At 26.7% G+C, this 22253-nt stretch overlaps 1 protein-coding gene and 1 long non-coding RNA gene across 44 annotated transcripts in view; one reads left to right on the top strand and one right to left on the bottom strand.

Annotated features, from left to right (window-relative positions):
• The window catches only part of LOC148234762 (uncharacterized), a 564675-nt gene that overhangs the window by 122380 nt on the left and 420042 nt on the right, over window positions 1-22253 (top strand). The window lies entirely within an intron of this gene.
• Window positions 16478-18335, bottom strand: LOC148234775 (uncharacterized). The gene is made up of 2 exons (XR_015809826.1): window positions 16986-18335; window positions 16478-16921 (listed from the first exon to the last, which is right to left on the bottom strand). It is a non-coding gene; the product is annotated as an uncharacterized LOC148234775 (long non-coding RNA).

Genomic DNA, 22253 nt, shown 5'->3' with positions numbered 1-22253 from the left:
AAACCATATTCTTGAAACATCAAAAAAGATTTAATTAAGATGTATGCATTTTCATACGTACAGAAGTATTAAAATCTATTGGTAAAATTAATATAATGTACAACTCAACTCTGCATTAACTATTCCTATGAAATAAATTAGATAAAAAATGTTTTTATTTTGATGGCCAAAAAAATCATAATTTATGCATTTCAAAGAAAAACTTATTAGCTGTCAACAAATTAACCCCTAAATAAAGGTTGTATGGTTCCAACATTGTTCCATCAAGAGTCCAGCAGAAAGCAACCATCGAACAATGTTTCTTTGCCAAACAAAAATTTGACAAAATTACAATTACAGAACATTTAAAAATTTAGCGATTAATTCACGACGAATAAATTTAATTCTGCAAACCATAAGCATTAATTAGCAACATTAAATTCTTATACAATAAAATTATGTTCTTCGATAAACGTCTAAAAATCAGTATTGTTCACTATGTCATTAAAGGAAATCGACCACAATGGTTTTGGTAATAAAATGTCTCAATTAATCTATTGATCTAAATAATAAGTTTCTTCGATTCGTTAAAGCTTCGCAAAAAAAAACATATAAAGGACTTGCTTAAAATAATATATTTTGATCTACTGGAGACAATACAAAATTATAGTTAATTACAAAACAAATTTTAATGTGAAATTATACTGTTTCATACAAATACTTAAATAAATTTAATATTGTATGAATAATTCATATATTATATTTTATATTAAATATTGTTAGTGTAAAAGCATATACAGATAAAAAAAAACATAATTTTAGTGCTGAAAGGTACAATATAAAAAACTGAAAAATAAAATTTGATATAATAAATTATTGTGTTAACAAATTGATTTAACGTATATTTCTATAAAATCTGCTGTTGTAATATTTTATTATAATTGTTATTTTTAGTGTTTCTTTGAAAAAAAATGGATGACTTTTCCCAAGAAAACATATAAATGACTTGCTTAAAATAGCATATTTAGATCTACTGGAAACAATACACAATTATAGTTAATGACAATACAAAATATAATGTGAAATTAAACTGTTTCATTAAAATATTATATTATATGAATTATTCATACAATATATTTTATATTTAATATTGTTTTTTATTAGTATAAATGCTTGTAAACCAAAAAATATAACATAAGTTCAGTTTTTATTGAAAGATACAATATTAAGAACAGAAAAATAAAATAATATAATAAATTATTGCGTTGACGAATTAATTAAACTTATATTTTCATGAAATATGCTGTTGCAATAATTTATTATAATTTTTATTTTTAGTATTTCCTTAAAATTTTTTGTATGACATCTCGCAATGTTTCGGCGTGTAATGTTTTTGATCTTGCAGAAAAGTTTCGTACTAAAAATATATAAGCAATAAGTAACAGAATTTAATTATATAGTATTATTAAATTAAAGTATTAAAAAATAGCAATAAAATAATAAATCTTTAATAGCATTATAATATTTAATTTAAATATATTTATTAGAAAAATATTTTGAAAAAAAGAGTCAAATATAAACATACATATTATCATTATAAATTTATTTTTAATTAAAAAATAAATTTTAATAATTCAAAACGCAAAAAAATATAAGTTTTGCCTATAAAGTGATGATTGAATTATAGTTGAGTTGACAATATATTAATGTTCTGTATAAAATATAAACCTCAATTAGTACGTTAAATATTTGACAGTTTTTATGATGACTTTATCTCACTATGTAACAAGTGTTTATATTCTTTAAATAAATTTAAATACATAAATCTATACCATATTTTATATGGTTAGTTAAAATTGTGTATTTTTACAAATTGTTTTTATGCAACTTTTAATTAAAAAGAAGTCTAAAGGATTTAAAGAATAAATTAATATTATTTTTAATAATAAAATGAGTTATATGTACTTATCCAAGTACGATTTGTCTATGGATTACTGTATATAAAATTATATTTTATAAAAAATATTAGAAAATACGATATTGTGCTTTATACCTGCACTTCACTCTCCGAAAGTTGTCCTAGTGGAAGTTCGACCGAAGTCGGTCAAGGTCGCAGTTTTTCGAATAGCGTTCGCACAGCCGGGAATTTCATACGCGTGCGCGCTTCTCAACCTCGCGTATTATAACTACGTGCGTGTTTTAAACACAAAAAAAATTAAAGCCAAATGGAGAAAAAGGAGATGGTGGATGATTGCAATGCACCGGAATAGATCAATGTTAGTAAATAAGACATTTTATGTTGAATCGAGGCTTCACTGTCACTAATAAATAATAAACAGGAAACGTTCAAGTGTGCAACTAATGAATAATTTCTATTATTTTTTAAGGAAAAGTATGGAAAGTCAATTTGCTGAATTGAGATTTTATATACAATATATAGCTTAGGTCTTTCTCTTTATGATACATGCAAAATTGACTGCGGATTTTTGCGGTTTTTAACACATTGCATACCTTAAAAATGTATTATTCTTAAAAATGGGACGGGGCTTAGTCGCGAAAGTTACGACCTAAAAATTTGTTCAGAATCACCAAATATACACATATTTAAAAAAAAAACGATACCGGGTATGATAAAATGCTAGTCAAATACTTTTTCTTAATATAAAACAGCAAATTTGTGACATATACAATTTTTTTTTTTACGCTACGCGGCTAAATTTTTTTATTACGCTACGCACGGCCGTTAAACACGGAATTCCTCTTCCTCGGGCCTACAATTAAAGAAATGTTAACGTCAAATTTAAAATACAGTTTTGTAATGATTGTAATTTTTTAATAATATGGTTACCGTGGTAAAATCAGTAAACGTCAAATTGTGGATCGCGTACTAATGAAATAAAATAAAAATTTGTTTGGAATGACTAAATATATACATATTTAAAAAAACGATACCGAGTATGATAAAATGCTAGTCAAATACTTTTTCTTAATAAAAAACAGCAAATTTGTGACATATACAATTTTTTTTTTACGCTACGCGGCGAAATTCGCACGACCGTTCAACACGGAATTCCTATTCCTCGGGCCTACAATTAAAGAAATACTTTAAATAATTGTATTTTTTAGCACTTATAATATTATATATTTGACTAAGAGCACTTATGGAATCAACTAAAGTGGAGAAATAATTTTGGCCGTCCAGATCGGGCAAAAATACCAAACAGTGGCGCGATCGTGAAGACGCCCATATTAAAATTGAATCGTTCTATCTCAGTTTGCGATAAACCATCTCTATCTCTCTCTCTCGTCACGCGAGAGAGCGAAAGGGGAAGTATCTCGCCGCTCGCGCTCGAAGCGTCTTCGGGTATTAACTTCGGAAAGCGAGGGAATTTTTGGAGGCGGCGAAGTCGGCCGCCTCGACCAAAATTACCCCCAGTTTACCTCCCGTTCGCGGTGACCTCGGAGAACTTGCGAGAGATTTTAGCGCGGGGACAACCGAGCTCGACCGAAGTAAGCCCGAATTTTCACATTATATTTCCCGTCCTTGGCCAACTGTCGCCTACTTTCGGAGAGTGAAGTGGAAGCATTACAATTGTTATATAAAACTATCACTTCAATGATTGTGCTCGTTTACAATTTTCATAATTAAGTTATTTATAGTGTATAGTCTCACTTTGCAACAAGTGGTTCTACTGTGTGAACAAAGCCAATGAATTTTCTGGCCATAACTATGATGTTTATAAAACTTGTTTCCACCGTATTTTATTATAGTTGTTTTTTGTCTTGTTGTCAAATATTGTACTGAAAAAATAAATTATATAATTAACGATATTTACCTATAATAAAAAAATAATAATAAATGGTTACATGGCAATAAAAAACATTTGATTGAAAATTCTCGGTTTATTCTAATTAAAGTTACAAAAAAATAGTTGTCTGTACAATTTCTTCAATGATTATGATCGTTTACAATTTTTACTATAACATCGTTCATAGTATAAATTCTCACTTTGCAACCAGCACCTTTGCTTTGTGAACAAAGCCAATGAATTTTTTGACCCCAACCGTGGTGTTTGTAAAATTTGTTGTCTCCGAATCTTATCATGGTTGTTCCTCTACTTGTCGTCAAGTATTGTACTATAAAATATATAGGATTAGTTTTATATATTTATTGATTAATACTATTTTGTAATTGCAATATAATAGAGCATTTTATAAAAATCGTTTAGGATGTAGGTAAAGTATTTTGAAAACTACATACAATAAACGTCTAGGGCACTGGCACGACAAAAGCTTCACGGACTATTGGTCCAACGACAAAACGTCTACGACAAAAGTCCACACGCGATTTTGTCCAACGACAAAACATTCACAAACAAAATATTTTTTCAATAAATCAATGAATCGAAGGATGACATATAATATATACATATTAAATATTTTTCTTAAAATAACTAATCAAATAATTTCTCTCCCATTTTACATATTTCTGCTTTTAAAGAATAGCAAAAAAAATATTTTTTTGACTGGTGAAAGATTCTGGATTTTGCAAATATTTAATTAATATCTGGTTTCTTCGATTATATAATTTATCTTTAATTGCCATTGAAATTTCGAGCATAGCTCATAATTGATATTTTCCGATTGTTTTAACAAAAAAATTAAGGCCCCTCCGGCTGTCAATAATAATCGTGAGACAATTGTCAATAACAACTGTCGCTATTTAACAATATATATGTAAATATATAAAAAAATTTTGGATAATCGAAAAGAAAAATATCCCTAAATCATTTTCCATTCTGCCGATTTTCACGCGTAATTTACTTTATCGGAGCTGGTTCTTAGATCACCAAAGCAAAGATAAACCCGCGGGCCGGTTAGAGTAATAGAAAATCGAAACAAAAAATATTAGTCATTTAAATACTTTCGATCTTCCGAGAAAGTATGCATATTTTCATACATCTGACACGAACACCTTCGGAAAGATTTCTTATCTGAGTGTCTTCTTTTATTACTTGCAACAATCAGGCGAGTTCATGTGTTAAAAATTTGTATACAATTTTTTGCCATTCCTATTAAATCCCTTCAAGAAGTATGCATTTTAGACATGAACTCGCCTTTATATGCAGCGTTATAAAAATATTCGTACAAATTGAATTTTATTAAATAAAAAATGCTTTATAAAAATTCTCTAAAAATGAGAATTGATGATTTGACATTTTTCTCGAAAAATTCTCGAGAAGAAAGACTATGCGTGAGCAAATTGTTTATTTTATACGCTAAAAATTTACATACTAGAAAAAATATTATATTTACTTGATTTTTCCTTGGAGTTTCAGGCTTTATATTTTGCCAAAATACTCATGGCATCATTAGGAGTTTTTCTTATATAAAAAAAACTCCTAAAAATGTGTATATACACATTTTTTACACCGCACAGATACAGATAGAGTATACCTCTTTGGGTTTGACGCCAGGGCTTTTGCCCGCAGCTTGCCGTGCTTCAACTGAAGATCTCACAGAAAGTCATCTTCCTCTTTCATTTAAGAATTTATACAAAAATAACAAGTATTGCGGTAATGTAATGTTGCGATTTCTGTCATTTGAACTCTGCCTTATATTTTGTAATTTAAATCTAGATTTCATGGGATATATGAATATGAATAAAATTGTGCATAGTTACTCTTTTGGATGCTGCAGACTCATAAAAACATAGCCTATTCTTCTCCACGAAAAATAAATGTATTATATTAAATTATAAAAATAATAATGAACCAACGTATATTTATATATTCTATTTTTTGTTTCAACATTCATTGATATACTCGATGCGATTAGTATCCCTTTTAATGGTTACGTCACAAACGAGCTATCCGGCCTGTGTAATAGACGGGTGTTGATAATAACGAGATTACATTTTCCTACGTCTATTATTCATTTGCAGGAAACTAGTATACATTTCTAGTCATACAAAGTCAGTAAGGTTCAATTTTTCAGCAAGAGTGGATTTCACAACTAAATCAGTGGTTCCAAAAAATATATTTTAAGGAAAAAGTTAATGTATTGTATATTCTAGAAATTAAACCCAATTTAAAGTGTTTGAGACTTACTCTAGATACTTCAAAAAACATGCAATTATTATATATTTTTTTAAAAACATGCAGTTATGATAAAAAATAATTTTAATAAACATGGAGTTATGGTAAAAAAACCATTAAAACAATTAGGTCACTGTTAGCTTTGGATTTGTTTTATTTAAAAAATACCATAATAATAATAAAAATAAAAAAATGTTTCTATGTGAATATATTTTTATAATCTATTATTTAAAAAAAATCTATTACACTTCAATGATTGTGATTATTATTTGTTATTTTTACAATTATATCGTTGACAGTGTAGAGTCTTGCTTTACAACGAGTCAATTTATATAGTGCACACAGCCAATGGGTTTTATCGCCAAACTTCTGGTGTTTGTAAAACTTGTTGTCTTGGTATTGTATCATAGTATTACCTTTCTTCGAAAATACATAGTGTGCTGAAAAATAAAATAATTAATAATTAAAAAACTATCAAAATAATAGATTGTTATAAATTTAACGGCATAACAGACAAAATATCAGTTATGCGTATCCACTTGGATGTATGTATTATACATTCAAGGTAATAATAGTATTACAGATTCCTCGAGCTGCATAAAAAAAAAATCTGGTTCCGCCCCGAATTATTGGCATTGACTGAAAAATACGTTGAACTCCCCCCATTATTCAATGGTTTATAAGCCAGAACACTGACGCACTTCCACTAAAATTTTAATACACATAACTATTACTCGGAAGTTTGAGAGTTCAGCTGTACTCGCATCAAATAGAGCTACGCTGAATCAACCAAGTAGACCTAAAAATGTCGCTTTCACTTCGACCGTCCGATTTGTTCCAGCCAAGCAGTCACACTGAATCATCGATACGATTTTGAGAAACGTGTATAAACATTTTTATACATTTAAAAATAAACGCGTATACGATACACATGTATAATAATATTCTTTATTAGGCAAGCCTGTTTGTATAATACAAAGAATAAGGTTTACATCAATGATTATGTTTTTTATCAGTAATCTTCATAATGCTATCGTTTACGGAGTAAAGTCTTGCTTTGCAACGAGAAATACGGTGTGAACAAAGCCAATAAATTTTCTCGCCATATTTTTGATGTTTATAAAATATGTTATCCTCGTATTGTATCATAATCGTGCCTCTGTTAGATGTTATAAACTGGGCTAAAAATAAATAAATTATTAAAATTAAACAAATATATTTGAAAGTAGGAGAGCACTAGACGATATTGAACAATGAATATGACAGGAATATACTTGCCGAAACGTTGGTTAAATTTAATATCTTGAATTATCTATTTTAAATCATAAAATATGCGGTCACATTACATAAACGTTAAAATAAAAGTATATTCCTGGCACGTTCATGGTTCACGATAGACTACCACAGAAAAAAACGCAACAACAAATAATGAATTGATATTTATTGTCATATAAAACACTATTTATAAATACAATTTCAAATGGAACGTTTTCAACCACCTAATCTGAATATACATAACATAACAAAAAAAAAATAATAATGATGTAATAGATACACGTAAATAGGCATTGATTGATAATTATAACGTTACTTTATAGCAGCGTGCTCCAAAGAAATTTAATCACGTTGCACAACATAACGTCACCCCTAGCATTTTTATCGCAGTACCGTATAAAATTAAATTTTAAATTAGTTTTTACTGTAATTAATAATCGCTTAGAGTGAAGTTGTATTTCTCCGGCTTATAAAAACCAAGCAATATAATAAGAACGCAAAACTATTCTATATAAATTATTTAAAAAAAAGTATTTCCGTTGTAACTAATCAGTTGAGTTCCAACACGACTAGTTACGTACATAGCTAAAAAAATTAAATACTTAAATAGTACGATACACAGAATAATATATGGCTTACTTATACGTGCGCTACTCAACAAGCGTTCGAATGAAAAGTATATATATAATAATTTATTGCCTAATTTTAAGGATCAGTTGATATTTTTTATAAAATAATTAGGTAACTCGTATAACTGTGGCAATATATAGTTTAATAAGCGGTCGATAGGTAGCAGTACGAATCAGGCATGCAACATGAATGCACTAAAGTAGTTTTTTTTAATCGAATATTGTCCGATTTTCAAATATATGAATGTTCGTAAAATATTCCTTTATACTATCTTGAATAAAATTTGAAAAACTCTTATTTTTTCTCAATATATCTGAGCTCTAAAATTCATGGTCCTTTATGTGTATTTATTGTGTTTCGATATGCGATACAATGAAAGGCTTCGTTTTAACAAAAAAAATGCTTTAACCTTCAAAAAACATTTGTGAATAAAATGTTTATCAGCGGTAGCTACTATGACCGAAATACGCAGAATTCGTTCGTCAAACGAAACAAAACGTCGGAAAGGTCCACATCATAAACAAAGTATAATGGTAAATAAAATAGGGTAATAATCAATTGCACTTTATTTTAGATCATATTCACTTTGCTAAAAATAAATTACACTAATAACAAATATATTGCACGAAAAATAAATTATTCCACTATAATTAGATTTATTCAAAATTAAAAATGCACACAAGAAAAAAATATTATCACTTTCCACAATAGCGTGCGGTCTACCGTTACGTTTTTAATTTAGCGTGAATCTAATTATTTGTAAGCTCTATTAATATGCAAACCTTTCGTACGTTTATTTTTTTAGCATTAAAAGTTATTCATCTTGTAGACTCCAAGTCGTACATAATATCTGTTTGAACTCTTGGACTTCTTAGCTGGATTAAGTTTAGCATGGAAGTGAAAAGTATTTGGTGTTGCATCGCTTGGTGCGAGATCAGCTAAACTCTCGTGTGTTTCAAGTCAGAAGCGAAGTGGTAGAAATATCATGTTGGAACAAGATCACAAAAATCGTTTCTTCAACAAATCGTAAATATTTTAAATTATAAGATTAAAAATAATTTATCTTAAATTTAAAAGTATTAAGGTTTGACAAATTTATTATGAAACCATATTTATTCATTAAGTTTGATTTCAATGTACAATAAATACAAGATGAAAAAAATAATAATAGATTATTATTTTTAATAAGCAGTTTTTTTAATTACAATTGATCAATGATTATGAACATCATATATTTTTACTATGGTATCGTTAATGGTATGAATAATGGCCTTGCATTTTTTGTAGCACATAGAGCAATGCCAAAGGATCTTATCACGGTTTACTTTCATAATTCCAAATCTATATCCTTTGTACAGTATCATCCTACTCCCTTTCTGACCAGTTACGTATTTGGCTAAAACAGTAATATTAAATAATTAAATAAATAATAAACCACGCACAAGTATCAATTAATAAAACATATTTTTCAACCACATTAAAAATAATTTAAATAAAATAGATATATTTATATTTATTATATTTTTTTAATAACTAGAACTTTTACATAATTTTTTTTATATTCTGTCAGTGATTATGCGTGTCATTTATTTTTACGATCGTATCATTTATTGTGTGAATAACGGCCCTGCATTTTCTGTAGCATAAAGTACAATTCCAATAGATCTTACTACCCCGCGTTGCTCTTATTCCAAAATTGTATCCTTTGTATTGAATTAGCTTAGTTCCTTTGCGACTGATTGCATATTTAGCTGAAATAAAAAGAGTAAGTCAAATAAATAAATAAAATATGTTAATTAATAAAACTTTTATAACCTTAACGCTTGATACTGTCAGTGCATCAAAGTATTTTTTATTGAAAATAATTGGAAATAAATCTATTTTGTAAAACAAGGGTAACGATGTATATTTATTTATATTTTATTATAAACGTGAAACATAATGTAAATAATTATTCACACTTCAAATACACTTTCAAGTATATCTAATGAGCCAGCTCCTCATAGCTCACCCTAAAAACATCTTTGTAGCCTTGATGACCCGAAAATAAAATTTAAACACAATAACGTAAATGCAATATTATTTTTTCAGTGATTATGAACGCCACTGATTTTTATTATCGTATCCCCAATTGTATGTAAATTAACATTACATTTTTTAGTACATCTCCAAATTTTCTTTTGTCCACGCATTTCCTTCCTTCCATACTGGTATCCTTTGTAACATATTAATTTAGTTCCTACGCGACTGGTTATGTATTCAGCTAAAATCAATTTGAATATGAATCCACGAAATTTTATTAAATATTACATTAAAAAATATTTTTATGATTAATAAAAAAAAAAACACATTTATACAAAAATTATTATTGTGAATAAAGGTTGACATCTTGTCATGGGACGTAAGTAAAAAAACTTAAAATATGTTTATTATTTGAGGCAAAATAAATAAAATGAAAGATATTGATTTGATTAAATATTTTAGTTAATATAATAATAACTACATCTTTAGTTTAGTTTAAAATAGGCTATAAAATTAGAATAAATATAAATAAAATTAAATAAAATTCTTAACATATCTCTCATCAAGTTATAATTAAACACATTATATTCCGCTATTTTCGAGGAATTTTTAATGTATGTATATATTTCTTTACATTACCAAAATAATTATAAATGTATATATTGCCATCTATAGATACAAATTTAAATCACTATCACGTTCACAAGATTAAGTTACATTATTTTCAACCCTTGAAAATCACACTTCAACATAATTAATTTATTGTTAACATATTTAGCACACTAACATTTTATTAAATCTTCAGATTTTCACCTGCAAACTATATTTTTTTATATATACAATTTTATTTATTCCGGATTTGATAGAAGCTTAATGTCCATAATATAAAATATAAGAAATTTCAACTAATTGTTGAAATAATATAAATTCGTAAACAAGTGAAAATCTGTTTTCGATATGTATAGTGAGTATCAGAACACATTTTGGAGGTCGCGCATTGTCGTGAAAGAGAATTAAACCTCTTTAATTGACAACTGTTAAAATAATAATCATAGTATTTATGGCAATAACTCTCAGTTATTCTAAATTTTTTTTAACCAATGTGCGAGCCGCTTTTAGCTATTGTAAAACAGGACTGACAAACTCGCGGCCCACAGTGAGCTTTTTACGGCCCAAAAAAATTGAAGTAATTTCCATTAAGTGTTTCTCGAGAAAAACGTCAATTGGAAAATTCTTATTTTATGAATTTAATAAAGCATTTTTTATTGTATAAAATTAATTTATACAAATATTATATAAAATTAATTTGTACGAATATTTTCAAAAGATATGCAACCACTGTCCTTTTTATAGCGCTGCATAAGTAAAGGCGGGTTCATGCATACTTCTTAGAGGGGTTTGGAAATGACAAAAAATATTTACTAAAATCGACTTATTTTTGCTTAAGTAATAAAAAAAGACACTCAGATTAGAAACCTTTCCGAAGGTGCTCGTGCCGGATGTTTGAAAATGGAAGATCGAAACAATTTTTTTACGATTTTCTATTACTCTAACCGGCCGGCGTTTTTATCTTTGGTTTGGTGATCTAAGAACGCGCTCCGATAAGATAAAAATACGCATAGATTACAAAATTATTTAGGGCTATTTATTTTCGATAATCCAAAAAGATTTTTTATATAATTTTTGTAAAGTAGCAACAGCTGAGATTTACAATTGCCTCACAATTATTATTGCCAGCCGAAGGGGCCTTAAATTTTTGGTTAAAACAATCGGAAAATATCAATTCTAAGCTAAGCTCGAAATTTCACAGGGCAATTAAAAAGAGATTATATAATAAAATAAACCAGATATTGATGTCATTGATTAAATACTTGCGAAATCCAGAATTTTTCTCTAGCTAAAAAAATAATTACAAAAACCAGCTAAATAAATTAAAAAATCATAGTTTTATAGAGATCAGCTAGTTTTAAGTTTGTAAAAAAATACAATATAACTTTTAACCATTACGGTCCATAAATGCGGTTAAAAACCATTTATGATTATTATATCAAATTATTCCAAATCTATGAATTTTGTAAAAATCTTTTAAAATTTAAATTGATGGATTTAAAAAAATGAATATATAAAAACTAATTATACATGAATTTAAACATCAGATGTCAGGTAATCCTATCTTTGTGTCATAATACAATTAATATTTTAAAATGAAATTTTACTAAAAAATAATAGTAATTCGATCAAAACTTTGTAAATTTTTTTTATTTAATTTAATACCAGCTGTTGTTTAAAAAAATAATTTCCTGAAAAAAGTTTTAAAAATAAAATTATGTACTTCATAATTGTAAAAGGGTATTGTTATAAAAATGATTAAATGATAAAATAATATTAATAGTTTTAATTATCAATGGTTATGAACATCTTTCAATTTCACTATTGTATCATCAATTGTGTGAATAATAGCCTTGCATTTTTTCGAGCACTTAGTACACTGCCAGTGTATTTTTCGACCATGTTGTTGACTTATCCCAAAATTGTATCCTTTATATTGTATCATCCTACTACCCATGTGACTGATTGTGTATGTAGCTGAAAGTAAAATATAGCAGTTTTATTTAAAATACATATGAATCTTCATAAATTATGAAACAACACAAACGATGAAATAAAACAAAAATTGTATATAGACAAATATTTTATTATAAGCAATTAATATATCTAACTAAAAACTTAAAATAAAGCTCGTTGAAAATTTATAAAAAAATATTAGTTCCTTAGAATTATTACAAAATTAATAAGTAATGAACACCCAAGTTACTTGGTGACATTATAACATAGCTGCGACTTTTTAAAGCAGTGATAAGTAAATATTCTTTTTATTTTTAACACACATATTTCAGTGATTGTGTTCATCTTTTATTTTCACTATTTTATCATTAATAGTATGAATAAGCGCCTTGCATTTTTTATAGCACATAGTACAACGCCAGTGAATCTTTCGGCCGCATCTTTGACTTATTCCAAAATTGTATCCTCTATATTGTATCATTTGACTTCCCGTGCGGCTGATTGCGTATTTAGCTAAAAAACAGTATTTTTTAATTAAATAAATTTGTACATAGATAAACAACGTTAATAAATAATACGAAGAAAGAAAAGACATATATTCACTGTTTTTTTATTGTTAAAATAAGTCATAATTATATTTATACAAGATAGTTTAACCCTTTGCACGGTATTGCCGTACATGTACGTCGGTCGATCTTTCACTGTTCTGAGGTACCCTAGATAGTTATATATTTACATATATAACTGAATAAATAATAAATAAAAAACATTAAATTAATAAAATATTTTTTTTAAATTTGAATTAATGTAAATGATTTTTATAGAAAATAATACCAATAAATTTAAGAATACGTAAATAATATATGTTATATTAATTTTATAAAAAATATTGAGAGCTTCTAATTTGATTTGAAAAAAATCCATAAAAACCTAAATATATATAAAAAATATATTAAATAAATCAACAAAATTTAATATTAGAAAAATGTTGTTAAATAAATTATTAATATACACTAATACAAAAAAGTAATACAATTAATCAAAGCAATTAAACGTTGAGAAACACTGACTTTTTTATCATTTACTATAAATGCAATATAAATAAATAGCAACTAAAATAATTAGGGAAAAATACCTAAAACTAACTCACTCCCAGATGTATACTAACAAGTTTTTCGCAGGAGAAAAAATCTGAAAAATAATTTTACATAACTAACGTACTGATGATAACCACCTTAGTAAAAGTAAGTAGAAAAAGATTATGCGTCCGTTTGAGAAAATAATATTGCTCAACTTCTGAAGAAGTAGTTTATGGAAAACTTTGTCGAATGCTTTTTGAAAGTTACAGCAGAACTTTTTCTGAATCTTCAAGAGGCATACGAGTCCATTGACCATGGAACGACGCGGACGAAAACCGTGTTGCTATTCCAAAAAAGCTAACGATTAAAAACGATATTTTTTTAAGTGATAAATAAAAATATAACAAAGAGAAGTAAAAAGATTAACGTAACGGCCTTTAAAAATAAAAAGACAGGAATACATTTTCACGATTCATGTCAAAAATCTCGATTTCGTTTATGGCTAAAAATACGATCAATTAAATCGTGTAGTCAGACTATTTATTGCAAATGTGAGCTGAAATAGATTTATCATAGACAGAGTAATAAAACCATATATTTGAATAAATAATTTATTCAATGAATAGTTAACAACAGTAAACATTAATGTAAGCAAATACATATATCATAAAGTATCAGTAAAATGCAATAAGAATTGTTCCTAAGATATCCTATGAAAATACAAAAATAAAATTTCAAATAAAATATTTCAAGAATGAATTATCTGTTTTTTTATATTATATATAGATAGATAAATATAAATTACTTATTTTATATATATACATATGTATGTATATATGTATGTAGTGGTGAAGTTATTAAATTAAAGATATTTGTTTTTTATTTAAAAATATTCATGTAGCAACCATTGACCAGATAAAAAAGTATTAAAATTAACGCATTGACTGTGAGAAAAACACTTGTCGCAATACGCTTTACATGTGCAATAAGCAAAATGTTAATTAATTTTACGACTTATTGATTTTTTGTGACTAAAAGTATTAGTTAAAAGCACATCTGACGTCAGTTACGAAGTTTTACAAACACCAAATATGAATTACATCGACAAGCACAACAAATGGAACGCGAAAACAAGTGAAAGGTTGCCAGGTCTTCACTAGTTACGTAAATATTATAATAAATCAAATAAATAGATGTGGAAACACACGCATATACAATTATTACGCAAAGCGTACTAGACTAAAAAAATGTAAAATTATAACACGATAACATTATTTTTGGCATAGAAAACATTTTTGTTTTTGGCATAAAAATTTGTTTAATAATCAATAATTAAAATTTAACATATGTTTAGTGGTTGTGTAAATCATTCAATTTTACAATAGTATTATCAACAGTATGAATAACTGCTTTGACTTTTTTGTTGTATAAATTACAACGCCAAAATGTTTTATTGACACGTGATCTCATTATTCTAAAATTATATCATCTGTACTGAATTACTCTTGTTCCCTTACGGCTGATTGAATAGTTAGCTAAAATTGAACAAAGGTACAAAAAAGTATATATGTAAACTTTAATACAATAAATTAAAATGTCTTATATAATATAAACCTAAAATACAGAAAAATTAAAAAAAAAATTTTTTTTTACATAATTGTATTTCACATTTCACAATATTTAAAAATAGGTACATATTTTTCAGGTGCGTGCGGTGAGATACTTTCCATTTCGCTCGCTCGCGTGTTAAGTTACGAGAATGAGAGATAAGGGCATGCGGTCTGTATGCACTCTCGTCACTTAACACGCGAGCGAGCGAAAGGGAAAGTATCTCACCGAACGCGCCTGATATGTATATATAATAATTTACAACATTGAACACCGCGACACATTTACGACAATTATGACAAATTAAATTTGAGGAGGAAGTTGATTTTCTTAAAGCTATTTTAGTTCATATGATACTAATATATTAACTAAAATAATTTCAAATAAATTAAATTCCTCCTTTCCAAATTAATAATAAACACAATAATCTATTAATTTATCTGTATCAATAATGATAGCTTTAGCTAATAAGCTAAACAAATACGTTAAGTGTGTTTTTGCGTACCTATAGGTTGAAATAACGAAACGCACACTTTTCTGTACATGCTATTCAACGATATTGAATAGTGATTCTTCATATTTTTAGTGATTATGGAAGTCGTGAAGTTTAACCATTTTATCATCAACAGTATGGATAATAGCCCTGCATTTTTTGTAACGCATAGTACAGTGCCAAATTACTCTTTTGCCACGAATTACCCTTATCCCAAAATTGTATCCTCTGTACTTTATTAATTTAGTTCCTTTGCGGCTGAGAAAATATTGAGCTAAAATTGAAAAAAAAAATGTTTTAGTATACAAAAATATTAAAATACGATTAATTAAAAGGTCTTAAGTAAACTAAAACATATTAACAATCAGAGGTTTATTTTAAAAATGTAAAAAAATATATTTTTATAATATTATTAACATCATTTATAATATAAGATATAAGAACACTTTATTTTGTATTCTTCACAGTTTTAGTGATTGTGGACGTCGTAAAGTTTAACTATTGTATCATCAATAGTATGAATAATAGCTTTGCATTTTTTGTAGCACATAGTACAATGCCAAAATATTTTATTGCCACGTGATATCCTTATTCCAAAATTGTATCCTTTATACTGAATTAATTTTGTTCCTCTGCGGCTGATTGAGTATTGTGCTAAAATTAAAAAAAAGTTTACCACACAAATATAGCGTCGTTTAGGCAATTTGGATGTAAAAATACTACAAATATTCAAGTTATATAAATATAATTTTATTGTGTATCAGTACATTATACAAATTACTATTGTAATGCTTCATAATAAATAACATTTTTTTTGTCAACTACCCACATATAATTGATCATTGTAATTCGAAATTCTCCCCAGCAACTTTAATAGATTATCTCCGAAATTTTAAAGTTAAAAGGCATGTCAGTCAGTATTAACGGAATGAAATGTATAATATTGGTGAATAATTTTAAAATTATAATGCGTGATTCTCCATATTTTTAGTGATTGTGAACGTCGTGAAGTTTCACTATTGTATCATCAATAGTATGAATAATAGCCTTGCACTTTTTGTAGCACATCGTACAATGCCAAAGAACCTTACTGCCCTGGATTCTTGTTATTCCAAAGTTATACCCTCTGTACTGTATTAATTTAGTTCCTTTGCGACTGAGTGTATATTGAGCTGAAATAAAAAGTAAAAGTAAATAAATACAATACTCCCAATTAATCAAGGTCTATTTATTTACTTTTTAGACGAAAGCTTCATGCTTGTTAAAGCAAATATATTCAAGGTCGTAACGGGTTTTTATAAGTAAAAAATAAATATTTTGTAAATAGATTTACGATCAGACATGCAAAATAAAAAAATGACTATAAAAATATCAAAAGTTTATTTTTTGTCACTTAAGTAAAAACTAAATTTTATTTCAATATTCATATGTATATACGTCTAAAAATATTTATTAATTTATTACAGGATTTTTAGTGATTGTGAATAGAATACTCTTTAACAATGATATCATTAACAGTATGAAGAATTGCTTTGCATTTTTTGTAGCTCATTGAACACTGCCAACGAATTTTACTGCCATGTACTAATTGTCTTCCAAACTTATATCCTTTGTATAGTATCATCGTACTTCCAACACGACTCGTTATGTATTCAGCTAAAAATATAACAAAATGTGTATATATTATTATAGTTCAACCATAAATTTTGCGTATTTATTTTCAGTTATATGTGACATACATAAAAACATTTTTTTAACTTGCGTAGTCATATTGTCTACTCAGAAAAAATAAAGTAATCAACTAGGAGCAGTACATGCTAATGATAATAACAATACTTTTATTTAGATTTTATTAAAAAATTCAGAAACATAAAAATATATTTTTACAAAAAAATCTTGTACGTTGTAAATATTTTCTTTATTTCGGTTTTGTATCAGTCTTAAAAAAATAAAGCAAATATTTTTTTTATTAGAATGACTTATCTAAATCTTAATCGACTAGTCATCCCTTATCTCTTTTTGTTTGTGTGAGTCTTTTGGTACGTTTTAGATTATCGATAAAATAATTGTATAATAATATACAAACCAATTGAAATGATAGTTATTTAATCATTAATTCCGATCTCTTAGACACTATAGAAATTAAAAAAATACTGAGTTTTACATTGGATGCAAATTAATGTATTAATCATCGACTTGTATCACTGATTTATTGATTAAATTATTTTGTACTTGTTTATTTATTAAATAAGAGGCGCTTTTTTGCATACGTTGATTAGATTTAATCAATGATTATGTTCATTATATACTTTGGTAATAGTCTCTCCAACAGTGTAAATAGCAGCCTTACATTTTTTAGCTCGTTTTGAAGTACAATTCCAACGAATTTTACTATCAAGTATATAATGTTTTCCAAAATTGTATCCCTTGTATTGTATCAGCTTACTTCCGACGCGACTGGTTATAAACTGACCTAAAATGTAAATCATTTTAAAAATTAAAAATATTTAAATAATATCTCACATAATACTATTAAAAATCCATATATCATATTAAATGTAATACATTCTAAAATTAAAAAAAATATAGATATATTTAGTATTATTAATCGTTGCTTTCTAAACATATGGTTTTTATTGATATATTCTATACATAATTGCAATTATGACTTAAAGAATTGCGTTATTTTAGACATACTTAGATTACACACATATTTTTTTAAGAAATAAAAAAACTTGATTGATTTATTTATTGACAAGTAATTTGCAAATTTTAATATAAAAACATTTCTTAAATAAATAAATTTATTTTTGGTTATATGTATATAAATATACTATCACTAGTAGGCCATTTTGAATTAGTACATTTCTACTGCAATACCATTAGTAGTATATTGATTTTAATATCAAAGTACTACCAACACGACCAATAAATTGAGATAAAATTAATAATAAAATATAAATTAAATCTAAATTTATATAAATATATTTCAATCTTAAATAATAGTCTTGCTTTAAAAATAGTAATTTCTTGTATGTTTTGAAAACATAATTATTATAAATATAGAATTTAAATAAACTTGTCTATAATTTTGAGGTTAATTTACATGGTTATTGATATCCATAATCATAATTATGTGATCGTTTCTCGTGTGTATTATAGATTTACATCCACGCTTGAACATATGGCATCTCTAATATGTTTTTTTTCTCTGATACAATTTTAACCTTTTAATAATTTATACCCCTGTAAATAAGCATTTTTGGCATATTGAAGATATCCCATAAGTAAATAAAAATATTTAAAAAACAACATATAAATTATAAGAGATAAAAATAAAATTAGAATAATTTATAAAATAAAACGACTTGTTTAATTAGGCAATATTTTAGCTGAATTAGTAAGGAAATGATTTATTTTAATAAAATTACGTTACCAAATATTTCTAAATCAGATGTTTAAAATTCGAAGAGCAAAGCAATCTTTTCATTCATAGTTGTCAAGTATTCGAATATTTTCGGTTTCTTACGATATTAATTTAATTAAAAAAATAATTTTTGATTAATAATAATTAGTTAAGTTAATTACTAATTACTTGCATATTTTATTTATATAATTTTATAAAATATGAAAAACGCAATTGTTATGCAAATTGCTGATATAACTAAGATCAGATGCAATTGAATTATTCCAGCAAAATTGATAAGACCTTTTAAATACATAATGTTATCGAATTCATTGTATATACAATAGCTGATAATGTTTGGAACGTATTTGATGTACTATGTACATTAAGATCGGATTCGTATCGGCGTTTGCCAGCATTTTAAAAAACAACAGATTTATGAAATCATTTAAGCCAAATAAAACACGAGAATTTAATGACACAGATAGATAAGAGATGACTCATCGACGATTCAAACAGTCTAGCAAAGTTTATAATAACTAATCCATAAGGCATACTTGCATTTGAATAGCAAATAAATCTACGGCATTTTAATTGTAATTGAGCTATCGAAATTAGTTATTTTTGTTATTACAATCGCATGGATGAATATCATTGTGAAGAAGTCAAACTAGGTCGCTATATAAAAACAATAAAAATAAATATTATATTGAGGACAATAAAAATAACATTTTCATAATAAAGAATCTAGATGAAATTAAAAAAACTAAAATACTATCATAAAAAAAACAATGTCTAAGGCGAATCGAAAACCACAACATTGTACTTTAATCGCTAGTAAATTTACTGTAAAATTATCTTTGCTACTTTGTAAGTCGCCTACCTCACGAGAAAGACTACGACACTTTATATTTTTTGTGGTGGTTGGTCACACAAACAAAATAACGATATTTTAATAGCAAGGGATAACTCATCCATTTACTGAAACCATTCTTCATATAGATAAGTGATAATTCTTATCTGATCAATATTTCTGCAGCTTGAAGTTGTGCTGCAGAGATTTGGCCTTTAGGTGGAGTACTTACACAGAGATCTACACCACTGCACCTACGTCCTTTAAAGATGGTGTCAATTTATTTTGTAAAGAGCCAGATCATAAATATTTGGAGCTCGGCGGACCAAGAAATAAAATTTGATGAGCCTTATTTTTTCTTGCAAATTTTAAATTAAATTAAAAAAAAGGTGAAGCTGGATCTTTTAGTTGAAAGCACTTTCAATTGCTTTTCTGAGTTCAAATAGTCTTAATAAAAGTTTATCATGACTATCAAGTCAGGATTTTGGCTTTAATTTTAGAGTCAGTTTACCGCTGATAAAACTAGTTCAATTAAACATGATAGTTTGAGATGTTTCCCATATAAACATTTCACAATTCTTATATATTTTTTTGTAACTAAGCCCTTGAATGTTTCATGTAATTTTTTACCACTATCTTGTATTTTGTTAATGTTTTCTCAATTTCGTTAAAAATATTTTTGTCTGTAGTTGTAGTTTTAGACTAAAAATATAAGCTAATTCTTCAGTCCTTCAACATAGCATTGACTACTCGAATAACAATTTGGTGCAAACCAGTATCTCACTAAATAACTAATTGTTTGCAGAAGCCTTTGAAAATGAATACTTACTGTTATTATTTTTACCCAAGAAATTGCTATTACCAAAGTGCACATGTTCAAATTTAGATTTAGAGTTGGTAGAGTTGATAAAGAAAAAAACACTTGAAATAATTTGTTTTGCTATTTACTTGTCTATTGATGTTACTCACAATGTGCTCAAAAATTATTCACGCCAAAAAACGATAGATTGAAATAAATATTTTTTACCAACTACAACAATAAATTACCATTAGTATATAGTTTTTCTTCATTAATTAATGTATAAGCTACACGTGCATTGATTTTAATTAAAGACTATTTTTATTTTTTGCAATGAGAAACTCTGGTTTAAACTTATCAACTTTTCTGATCGTAGCTTTTCTACGAAATTACGACATGTATTGTATTTTTTAGTACAGACATATAGCCATTGCATAATAAATATAATGCCATATCAGATAATTCACTTAGCTTTTAAAGTACTACATTTGAAGTCTACTAATACGTTTTTTTATGGCTTTGACAGTGATATATATACATAAGTAATAAAATGAGAACGGAATTTCGCAAAAAGCATTACACGAAACACAGAAGACGCTTTCGAATTAGAACTGCATAGCGTCACAGTGAAAGTGAAGCAATAGGAGCACCACATACGTTCATATCTCGAATACTTTAATTTGACGGTTGGATGTTTTGTTATATCGCATACTTAATGTAAAATCTTATCTTAGCTTGGGGCCAGATTAAAATAGGCAGCGGGGCACATTTTACCCGCGGGCCATAGTTTGCTTCCACCTGATTTAAAGGATTGATCTCATATAATAAATATTCCTTAGAATTTATAAATAAATTGCTGCTCCTTCAGTACACACAAAGATTGTCTTTCATGAAACTTTAATTGAATTATTGTATGTCTAATAATAATGCATATTATTATTTTATTTTGGTCCATGATTTTATTTAAAATTTAGGACATGTAATTTGCAATAAATAAAAATATTTATTACAAAATTGGTTTTATCAATGAAAAAAATGTAAAATTTAAAATTGTGTATTAAAAAAATATATTTTTAATTTTAACAGTGCTTGTTAATAAACATACTTTTAGTTTACTTCGTAGTCTTTCTTCAGTGAGTGTGGAAGTTATTTATTCCGATAATAAAATCGTTCCGAGTCAACAAAAAGGCGTTACATTTTCTTTTTTCGTTTAAGGTACAGTGCCAGCGAATTTTACCATCATGTCGGAAGTAATCTAGTTTAAAATAATACCCTCTATATTTTATCACTTTACCTCCAACTGAATCAGTCATGTATTCAGCTAAAATAAAAAAAATAAAATTATAAAAATAAAGAATTGTGATAATTCAAATTAAAATTAAAATTAAAAAACATCGGTGTTTTTATAAGTGAAACGAAATAAAAGAAATAAAAACATTTTTTTAA

Source organism: Plectrocnemia conspersa, unplaced genomic scaffold, assembly GCF_051122295.1.
Source record: "Plectrocnemia conspersa isolate PC_06_02 unplaced genomic scaffold, ASM5112229v1 ptg000005l, whole genome shotgun sequence".
Lineage (NCBI taxonomy): Eukaryota > Metazoa > Arthropoda > Insecta > Trichoptera > Polycentropodidae > Plectrocnemia > Plectrocnemia conspersa.
The sequence above is the reverse complement of the archived record's forward strand: the minus strand, read 5'-3'. Positions and strand labels throughout refer to the sequence as shown.